The sequence below is a fragment of the Rhipicephalus sanguineus genome, chromosome 6 (assembly GCF_013339695.2).
Source record: "Rhipicephalus sanguineus isolate Rsan-2018 chromosome 6, BIME_Rsan_1.4, whole genome shotgun sequence".
Classification (NCBI taxonomy): Eukaryota; Metazoa; Arthropoda; class Arachnida; order Ixodida; family Ixodidae; genus Rhipicephalus; species Rhipicephalus sanguineus.
In genome coordinates, this window is record NC_051181.1 from 161,069,979 (window position 1) to 161,081,024 (window position 11,046).

An 11,046-nucleotide genomic window follows, 5' to 3' on the forward strand; every position below is an offset into this window, starting at 1 on the left:
ACGATTCGAAACGTTGTCTAAGAAAAACATGACGAGTAAACGAAACAGGCAAGCAAATAAAAGGGGTGGCCTCAGCGAATTTCGAATATGAAGAAAAAGAAGAAGAACCAGATGCAGGGTGGGGGCGGAGACTTGTTGGTTTCATTCTCACGAGTTGGGAATAGCCAAACGCGGCATTCAAAGCGAGTGCCCCTGGCTCTGCGCGCTTTCGTTTTACGTCGCGTTCTGCCCCCGAGGGCCGAGCAGTGGGATCAGACCAGAATGCCAAATGACATTGGGTGGCACTTGGCTCGACTAAAGTTGGCAGCGAGAGAAGACAAAAAAGAGAAGAAGGAAATCTGAGATGCGGCACGACGACCCTCTTACCCTCAGCGCTACGCTTCCAGCCATGAAAGCAGTTGAGGCAACGGCAATAAATGCCGAAAAACAGCGAGATGCGTTAAAGCTCGAAGGAACTGAACTAAGCCGCAGGTAAAAACAGAAATAAACGCCGCCAAGACATTCGCAGTGGGACAAGCGAGCATATAATGTGCCTGAAATATATTGTTATACACGGCGTATTTTATTCGCTTCGCTTTTTCTTCGTGTCGCCTAGTTCTTTACGATTTGCAAGAAAGCGTGGTGAATTCGAAGCACGCAGGAAAGATTCGTTTTCTCGTTTGACAAACCCTCTGGAAAGAAATGGCGAAAAAGGAAAACGCGAAATATATAGTGCGCGCGTGCACCAATGGCTCGCAAGCAGCGCCGGCAACGCATACTGGCAGCGAGTTTTGGCGAAACCCGGCACGCACAATCAGCTAACGCGAAGGCGATATTCAATACTCAGTAGGCGTTTGTTGTTATCTTTTGCTGGGACATCTTCGTTTGAAATGTGCAGCTATCAGGCAGCGTACTTTTTCCCGCGAGCGCCGAAGTTGGCTCAGAAATTGACAATTTCTCGAGCCAACAACGGAGCCACTGACTGTGCAGCACTTGCGCTCATCTTACGCACGAACCATCATTATCTATCCCTCTCTCTCTCTCTCTCTCTCTCTCTCTCTATATATATATATATATATATATATATATATATATATATATATATATATATATATATATATATGTGTGTGTGTGTGTGTGTGTGTGTGTGTGTGTGTGTGATGAGAAAACGATACATAACATACAAAAAGAGCATATTGTAAATTGTTACTCAATATGTCGCTCATAGAACACCCGATGTGCAAACACAATCCTATCTAACATTACATTAACCACTAAGTTTCGAGCATGACCTCAGGTAAGAAACACAAGTTCACATGCACATGTGTAAAATAAAATATTTTGTATGGGCAATAAGACACCAAAATTTAGAACACAAATATTTGCGCAGAACGTAAACCACACAATCATGACATGGCATTTATAGCATGTTTATCACTAATTTAGCTTTCAGGGTAAAATGACATTTGATATATCCGTAAAACATTTGCATCTTCGAAACACTTTTTTAAAGCGACAACCGTTCTTTTCTGAAAGCCAGCTGTTGATCATGAAACAAGAGTATTTTTAGAGTGAAAGGTATTCTTTCTAAACAAAATTTGCTCCCACTACACACCGTGATTAATCATATTTTGTGCACTCAAGCAGAAGATGATGCACAGTCGCGCTCAGTATGACTTGCAACACGGGAGCTCGTGGCCTCACGAGTTTAATGAGTGCGTACGGCTTTAACTTGCTTCAGTTCTGTAACTTAATATTGTTTTCTTATTTGGGAACACCCCCCAGTGAGAGAACAGCGTTTAGTTGCAGAAATAAGGGCTAGTGCAAGGAATGCGAAATCTTTAAACTCGTGAGGACACACGCTCCCGTGTTGCAAGTCATATTGAGTGCTACTCTACAGGCTGTTTCACACTTAGGGGAAAACTCGGAGAACGTTGCAATGCGCTCCGAGTTTTCCCCTAAGTGTGATATACATCTATACATCTTCCTCGGGGTGGCCACAAGAACACTGAGGACTAAAGGAACGTTTTATTCTGCATAGGAAGTGTCACGTAAATGTTGTAAGACGCAGCAGGCGGTGAGCTAATAAATAAAATTTTTCTATTTTTGCTCCGATTTGGTCAAATTGATTGTTTTATGCATAGGTAATTAAAAAATGACTCCGAAATCTCATATTAGTCATCCAACCAGCCGTTATTGCTTAGAAGATAGTATATCTGTCTCAGGAGCAGACTGATTTCTCTGCGTAGAGCGGATCATCATTTGTCTACGTTATTGTGCGCACGATTCTCAGCTGCGTCCACTGCAGTGTTACCAGCAATATCTCAGTGTCCTGGCATTCACTGAAATGTATTTATGTGGCTGATTGCGCCTGCTTTAGTGTTTTCTTTGGCAGTCTCATACAATAACATGCGGTTTAAAGAACTGTTTCTTATTGCTTTGTAGCGACGAGAATGCGGCTTGCGAATCGCTAAAAGTAAGAGATTTTTTTCGCATTTTCTTTCCTCCGCTTCTTGATGCAGTAGCAAGAAGGCAAGCGGCTCCTGTAACTAAATATTTGCCCGGATCCACGGGCTGTTAAGTTGCAGAGACAAAAGGTTCAGTTCAAGCGTAAAGTCGCCTCGGTCGACTCATTGGGCTGACAGGACTGTAAGCGGCGGAGTCTGCCTGGTCCCGTATATACCCGAAACGGAATTGATCAATATTTATACCTTGATATTGCTTATCAACCTTTGCTTTCGTGACTAGTGTAAACCCTAAATATTGATACCTTGATATTGCTTATCAACCTTTGCTTTCGTGACTAGTGTAAACCCTAAATTATTCATATTCACCTGTCCAGACAGCGCAAATTTTCGCGTTTTTTCTGAAAGACTAATCTTGTGGCGCACTCACAAAGGAATTGTTGGTAGTTTTTTCTGCATGGAGCCATCCTGAGTGGCAGGGCGATTCGCGCTTTTCGATCGATGGCTGCATCTTGATAAATAGTCACAACAGTTGGATATAAGTTCAAAGCTGTACAAAAAAAAAAGCTAAGGAAGATACGTGGGGCGTAAAACAGTGAATAAATATGTGTATAACCACATTTGAAGAAACAAGCTCCGTAGAAACAAGTTCAATACCCATGCGAAAACCTAGGAAATGAATGTTCGCGATCGGCACTGCGACAAAAGCGCTTTGGCAAGCTACGGCGAACAGAAAGGTGGACGAAGCGAAAAGGCTGAAAGAATGAAGACAAGAAGGTGTGTCTCAGAAGAGTCTTTCAGCAAGGGAGGCGAAGTGTGAGTGCTTCGCCAACCACGCTTCGAAACAAAATTACCTTCTCCGCGGGGATTCTCTAAAGCCATTAAGGGATGCAGAGTGCCAGTCTGACGAAGTCCTCTTTTCTCCAGCTTCGGAGACGTGATTTGAAGCTTGTTTTGCTTATTTCACAGAGTTCTTCATCTTTTTTTCTAATCCCTTCATGTGTGCCCACGTCTAAGGAAGAAAGAATCCCAGGAGTGCCGAAATTCCGTAGGAACTGCGACTATATATAAAAAAATATGCAACGCTTGCTTCGCCCCGAACCTAAAAGCCCCGAAAGACGCTCTCTTGATTCGTAGTAGATGTGACGTTAGTAAACCTGTTTTATGAATATGCGACGGCGCCGAGACTCAAATTGTACGCCAAGAAAATTCAGCGCCGGCGGTTTAGTCTTTGACGAATAGGCTCCGGCCAAAGCTTTTAGGCGCAGCCGCGCTGACAGCTGCATATTCGAACAGCACCCCGTATAGTGAGTCAGGTTGAGTGTCGGTTTAGAGCAGACTTCGCCGGGGAGAATGTGCCGTTTTAGTGTTTTGCGCCAGTCAAAACAGGATCTCAGTTTCCGACGTCCTTAAGCTTCAACTGTTTCCATAGAAACAGCAGTACGCAATACCAATTCATCCTAGTAAACGAGGCTTTGGTTGTACTGAGGCGTCACATCTTGCTGCTTTACAAAGCCACGCCTCGGTGTGTGTTCACTGTGACATTGGTGAGGTAGTATTATTTAAAGTGTTGTGGTGCCACATTTAAGCAGGTATCAGCTTCTTGAGTAATTAGCCATATTGGAAATATCTAGCAAACCGCTTCAAGGCGGATGCATAATTGAAAAAAAATGGTCAGTCAAAAGCCTCTACATCAGTTTGAACTAGAACAAAATCTTGGAACACTGCGCGCTTCGCGCGCATTCAAAACACAAAATAATAAAAATTACCTGTTACTCATTTTTGGTGAGACCTGACGTGCCATGTGTATAGCTCTCGTTAAATATAAAGGATGGCGTCGTGGTACGCTTCCTCAGAAGCTGTGACGATGTCGAAGAAGTAAATTATGAAAAAAGGAATTTTCCCGTTTGAATCGCCCAAGTAAACATGTTCAGTAAGCGCTGTTGAAGTACGAGACTATTTTCAATATATCTGTACAGGGCATTAATCTCTTGGATTTCAAAAGCACTTCATGTTCACAGGCATGATGTAGTAAACACGCGCCCCCAGTTAAAAAATACAGCAGAAGACGACGAGAGAAAATTCTGATGTATTTTGGGACATGGCATGCTGTTGTTACCCTGTCGTCTTCCGTGAGGCTCGTTGAAGCTCTGTTTTGTCAACAGAGTTCTGTAGTGCTGCAACAACTTTTTTTGCGTTACTTCAGAGACAATTTTGTTGTGGCAATCTGGTGCCTGTTGTGACAACACGTTTTTCTGCGCAACTACAAGCACTTGTGCTAGAACTGCAGCTATCTCTTGTAAGACACAAGCTACAGAATTCACTTCTGTCTTCCCGACAAAAAATATCGGTTGTACAACAGAAAAGTACAACGATGCATCAGGAATACGTAGTAAATACACAGAAATAATGTTGCAAAAACGGCGATTTCTGTTGTCATGGTGAGTTCTATTGCCATTTTTAACGGGGTTATGCGGTATTTATATACAAAAAAGATAACCGATATTTCTGGACAGGACATTCTGTAGGCTTCGTCCTCTTCACATTGAATGTATCAATCCTTCTATGTCCAAGATATTTAAGTACAAATGTTACGAACACGTAACAGAGAACAAAAAAGAAATGACTGTAAGCGCTGCTACAGATAAAACCCTATTAGCTTGAGATTAAGATGCGATATATGAACACGTAAGAAGTCACCGTTTAGATAGCCAGACAAAATTACACATGGTCCGTTCCTAATGAATTCAAGGATTAATTGGCGTCAAACGTTCTTTCCTACTCATTTGTAATATCCACATTATTTTGATCAATGGTAAAACAGCGACATCAAACGCAAAATAAGTTCATCATCCAGCCGCTAGCATCGTAAGGAATCGTTTTATGCATTCTGTCCGAAGCACGAACAAGAGAGTATCTCGGAAGCTAATTAGTTCCAGACATTTTATTATACCGGGGATTCGACCGGCAAGGAAGTAGGCGCGCGCCGGCTTCTTAATTAAGCCATGCAAGTTCATTTTGTGCGCTGCGCTAGACCGTTCTTTATTTTGCGTCCTTATTTCCTTCGCCACCTGTTTTCTGCTGACTGTCCGATACTGCTAATGAGTCATCGTGGTTGTACAGTCAGGTAGGTTTTCCTCACAGGAGTCGCCATCGTCTCATACTTCATAGCGCACAGGTGTCGGTAGGCGTTTTGAACTCATAGTGAATTTCTATGAGAATACCATTCTTCATTAATTATTTGCCTGTATTTGATGCCAGTTCTGCAGTGATATTATTTACACAATTCTCATCGCCGCAAGAACTGTTCACATGCTATCTAGACCAACGGCGCACGCGCAACTTGAACGGAGAGTGTTAAAATTAAATTATGTGATCTGACGCCCAATAACCACGATATATTATGAGGCATGCCACAGTGGGAGATTTCGGATTAATTTTGACTTTCTTGACGTGCACCACAATCTAAGTAAACGAGTTTGAACACGATAGCGTTAAAGAGCTCGTTTCGCAGAAATTCCGGTGTCGGCATCGTTGGTTGTGAGCGAAAAACCATCTTGTCCGTAACCGAAAAATCGAGAAAGATGCAAATAGAATAAATAATAAAAATTCTCGGTTCGGAGCGAGAATCGAACCCAGGCCATCTGCGTGGCAAGCAGGTGTTCTACCACAGAGCCACGCTGTAGCTTAAAACTGCTCAGGAAAAAAAAAACACTATATGAATGTAATGTAGTGGAAGGAGTCTCCAACGTATGTAATATTGCGTGGCAGAAGTGTAGAATCGCGCCAGGCGTCCAATCATGTGAATTGCGCAGCGAGTGGGTGTTTTTAAAAGCCCACCCATTACAAAACGCTCAGACATATTTAATCATCATCAGCTGCAAAAGCATCAACAAAGTGAGCAGCTGCGTGGGTTCAGTGTTGCCTTACGGACGCGTATTGGGCCCCTCGTGGATTCGCAAGAGGAATAATTATGGCGCAGTGGACACTTAACAACTGTACTTGCAGTAGGCCTACTTCATTCTAGGATAGTTTGAAACGGCCAATGCTACCCGCACAGTCGTTCGTTTCCTTACGGCACGATTGAGGCGTGCACCAAGAACCATAGCCAGGCTAGTGATTGAGAAGGCGATGCGCACGGGGCCCAATTACGCTATCGCGTTCTGCTCTTGAAGGCGAACCTCAAGCGTCCTCCAAGTTTTTTTTTTTCATTTCGCCTTTATCAAATTGCGGCCGCCGTGGCCAGGAATTGAACCACGTCCTCAAGCATAGCAACGCTGCAGCTTAAACTCTAAGAAAAAAAAAAGTCATTTGGCTCATTTTTTGTGGCTTCTGACTTGCCACGTATATGACTCTCTTTAAAGAGACACGTGGACTCTCCTTGGAGACCATTATACGGTTGTGGAAGAGTCGTGGGACCTGAAAGAGAGTTAACATGTCTATTTAATGAATGTCACACATGTGGAAAGTCAGGACTCACCGAAAAGAATAACACATCTACTCTTCTGTTTTTTTTTACTTAGTGTAGCAGCTAGATACCACGGCAGCTGTGTAGCAGCATGTTCAAGGGCCTTCGGAGAAATGCAGCGCGTTTGGCTGCCTCGTCAAGAAAAAGTTGTCACACAGAAGTCGAGTGTCGCTAGTATACGTTCGTGCACAAAATGTAAATCCGCAAAAAAAAGTTCTCTGTCTGTCTGTACTATCACAGAAACGTGACGGTACAGTAAAAGCTCGTTAATTCGGATTTCACAGGGCCGAAAAAACTATCCGAATTAGCCGAATTCCGAATTATCGAAAGTATCAAGAAAACCATTAATAAATGTCCATTACATCAATGCACTTTTACTTTATTGAGCAATATGTAAATCCAGTAATTATTTTGCATAAGAGCAGCGCGAGACGCTCAATTTCTGTCATTTGCAAATTTGTTCATCATGTGAACTCGGCTCAAGACCCCCGTGTTTTAATCCAACACATGCTCTGAATCAATACCATATTATGCACCAACAACGCGATTGTGGATGGTGACCACGGCTTTCTGAAAGACCACGGCCGTTTCAGCTGTCGGCAAATGTCGTTTTCGTACCTTTCCGTCGCATGCACATTTGCGCGCTTCGCGCTCTGCGAGCTCCGAGGAACGTCCGAATCAACCGGGTTGCGGCTTAACAAGGGTTTGATGGCATTAGTCAATGAATGCGCTGGCCAGGGCCAGATAACAAGTCCGGATTATCGATTTTTCCGAAATAACGAGCTTTTACTCTATTGATAAACAGTTTCAGGACCTTACTTATAGGTGCTTTCAATAGATAACAGACACTTTGTCTTAATAAATGTTAGTCTTCGTGACTCGAACAGTTGCAACATTTAGACCCCTTTATTCGCGTAATGTGACTAAAGTTGCAAGTTTGGAAGCTATATGTTATGCGCAAATTATGGCGTATATATATATATATATATATATATATATATATATATATATATTCTATAGGTCACATTGTCCTACGAAATGGCATTTCGCAGATAAAACGAGCGTACGAAAACGATACTGGGGAAATCGATGAGCATTTAACAAGAAAAGTGCTTTCACCCAAACGCTTAGAACTTACCATACCTTCATTTGTACTACGCTTTTCATCAATAACCGTTACCGCGTTATCGATTTTACTCACAGCGGTCGATTAGATCACCGATACTTTTCTTTTACCGCACCCTTCAGTATAAGGCTGCGAAAGCTGAGCCAATTTCATCAATCATACAACGATCGCGGCAACTTCACAGCCTGCTCTCCGGAGGCGAGTTTCCAAGTACCTCTCCCGGGCAGGAAAGGTTCTGCTCGTTGGAACCACATATTTTCCCTTCTAGCAGAGAGCGCCTTGGCTCCGCCAGCTGCGTCTCACATAGCACGAGCCGGCAGATTGTCAAATTTAAAACTGCCCCGAGGAAACTAGCGCGCTAGGCGATGGCCGGAAAACTGACGGGTCAAGCATGGTGGCGCAGCAAAAAATATTAGGCATCGCGAGAAACGTGGTGGCAAAAAATAAAAAGGCGAGGGTTGAAATGAGGGCAGCAGCGTCTCGCGAGATTTATCGGTCCCAATCGACCGACCGAAACCTCCATTCCCGGGGATCAGGGCAGCGGCTCGGGAAATAAATCTGAGAGCAAGGGAGCCCACCCTTCGTCCTCCCGTTCTACGCGGCGCCGAATTGAGGCTATCTGTCCCGCGTGAGGACAGGGAGCAGAGGCAGCGACGAATGTGAAAACTCTCATACGTCTCTCAGTCATTCTAAATACTATCGGGCTTTTATTATTTTTTTTATCGCACTCGCCTACGCTTTTTCTTGCTTTTATCTCTCGACATTTCTACTGGCTCTGGGGTTGTTTGCGCGGGAACACCTGCTCTGGACTGCTGATAACCCGACATGAATTGATTTATTCCCGAAACCTCGCGTTCTACCCCCCTGTCCTCCTTGTTGAGTTCTAGTAGTTTCTCTGGAACTTATTCTTTTGCTCGCGCGGCATTTTCTCTCCTTTTGGGAGAAGTTTTGAATTTCAAAGCAGGTTCTCTTATCAGGAGTCCATGGCTCCTTCAGTTTTGTTTGAGTTGTAGAGGTTCAGAAGGGCGGAAGAATGCCGTGAGGCGAGAAGCTTTGCCGAGTTGGCGAGCAGCCCGTCTCTCATGTGCTAATACAGTCCACTCAAGCCAATCACAACTTTTTTGACAGCACAAAGCGTTATATTGAATTTTGGACAGACACGGAGCAGAAATGGCGCACGAATCTGGCTAGCAAATTAGCACATCAAGAAACTGCAGCGCAGAGTCACACAGCTGCATGGGACAACCCTTCATTTTATTTCCTTCTCTTATTGCCTTTTGTGACGGTTCTTTCCGTGGAAAATAACGTCGATTGAAGAGTTGCAATAATTGCAATAACTCAACAGAAGCAACGTAGACTTTAAAAAAATCTCGTATTCATGGTTGCTACACCACTCCCCCTTCAAATTATCAAACTAGGTAATAACACTCAAAAGAATTAAAAAGGTTTATTAAGCCTAATCGCATGTTCATGTTACTAGCATATTAAGTCCTATATCATGCAGCACCAGAAAGGCTGAACTGAACCTCAAGTGTCACATTGATTATATGGAAGTTCCCGGCAGTATACGCTATCACCAATCACGGCTACACACTAACACTAGCAAGCGAGTGGCATGGTATGAATAACTTTATTGATGTCCTGAGGATTCAGTCCGGGACAGATGCGGGCCTCTCCCACGTTGGGACAGGAGTGGTGGCTATGGCAATTGTTCCGTTTTAGAGAAAGATTTGAAGCCTAAACACTCGTCACGCAGCTTATAGCAATTTATACCTGAAAATACCTCGCTTGCGCTAAGCTTACAAGATGTCTGGCTCTATCATGGAACAGTAAAACGTCAAAATCGTGCATGGAACAAAATCTAGGAACAGCGGAACGTCAAAATCAATTTATGGCATGAATAACGTGATAAATTGAAGCACCTCCTAAAGTAAGCGGGCATGTTTAGTACGCACAACTGTAAATAAAATGAAACTTTCATCATTTTAAAAGCGAAGCATGTCTTAGCGAACTACTGCGACTTTCAGCGTAACTATCTGCCTATCTATCTATCTAGCCGCCTACGACTTTGAGCTTTCCTGGCCGTTTCGTTAATGGGATGTATACCAAGATTGGTATGACATAACATGACCGTATTACGAACATAAATGACAAGTCATAACATATAGGAAATAAGTTAAATTTAAGGGCTCGTTTTTCTTTGTTATACACAATATTAATGAGCACTAACAGACAATAATGCCAAGGAAAATATAGGGGATGTTTTTAGTAGTAAATGTAAGGCAAATGTGAAGAAAGAAAAGTGGGCGAAAAGATAGCTTGCCACGGGCAGGGATCGAACCTGCGACCTTCGAATAACGCGTCCGATGCTCTACCAACTGAGCTACCGCGGCGGCCTGAGTGATGCGATGGCATGAGTGACTTCACTTGTCTCAAAGACAGACAAGGCGATGCAGCAGCTCTCTGCCGGCTTCTTCGCCACCGATTCCCACAGTGCGTGGGATTTGCCGTATTTTTCTTATTGTGTCTATACTCCGTGCAACAGCACATCATTATGCAACTTACAGCCGCGGTGGCGAGTCGTGACGGTGCTCAGCTGCTGGCCTGAAAGACGCGAGTTCGATACCGGCCGCGGCTGTTAAATTTCTATGAAGGGGAAATCCTAGAGGCCTGTGTACTGTGCATTTTCAGAACCCCATGTGGTCGAAATTATCCGGAGCCCTATACTAAGGCTTCTCTCATAGCCCGAGTCGCTTTGGGACGTGAAACACCATAAGAAAAACTAACCAGCATTGCCTAACTTAACAAAGTTTGACATCGCTTACTACGCACCCACTGCGGTGGCTGTGACGTGGCGCTGCTGAGCTCAATGACCCAAGTTATATCCAGGCTACATTTTTGTGGTGGTGAAATGAGAAAACGTTCGAGTACTTATATTTAATTGTTCGTTAAGAAGACCCCAGGTGGTCTAAATTAATCCGTAGTTTCCCACCGATGGCATGCTTCAA

General features: G+C 43.6%; 1 non-coding gene across 1 annotated transcript; it reads right to left on the minus strand.

The window, feature by feature from the left end:
• Window positions 1-10,358: 10,358 nt before the first annotated feature.
• Window positions 10,359-10,431, minus strand: Trnat-cgu (transfer RNA threonine (anticodon CGU)). The gene has a single exon. It is a non-coding gene; the product is annotated as a tRNA-Thr (tRNA).
• Window positions 10,432-11,046: the final 615 nt, after the last annotated feature.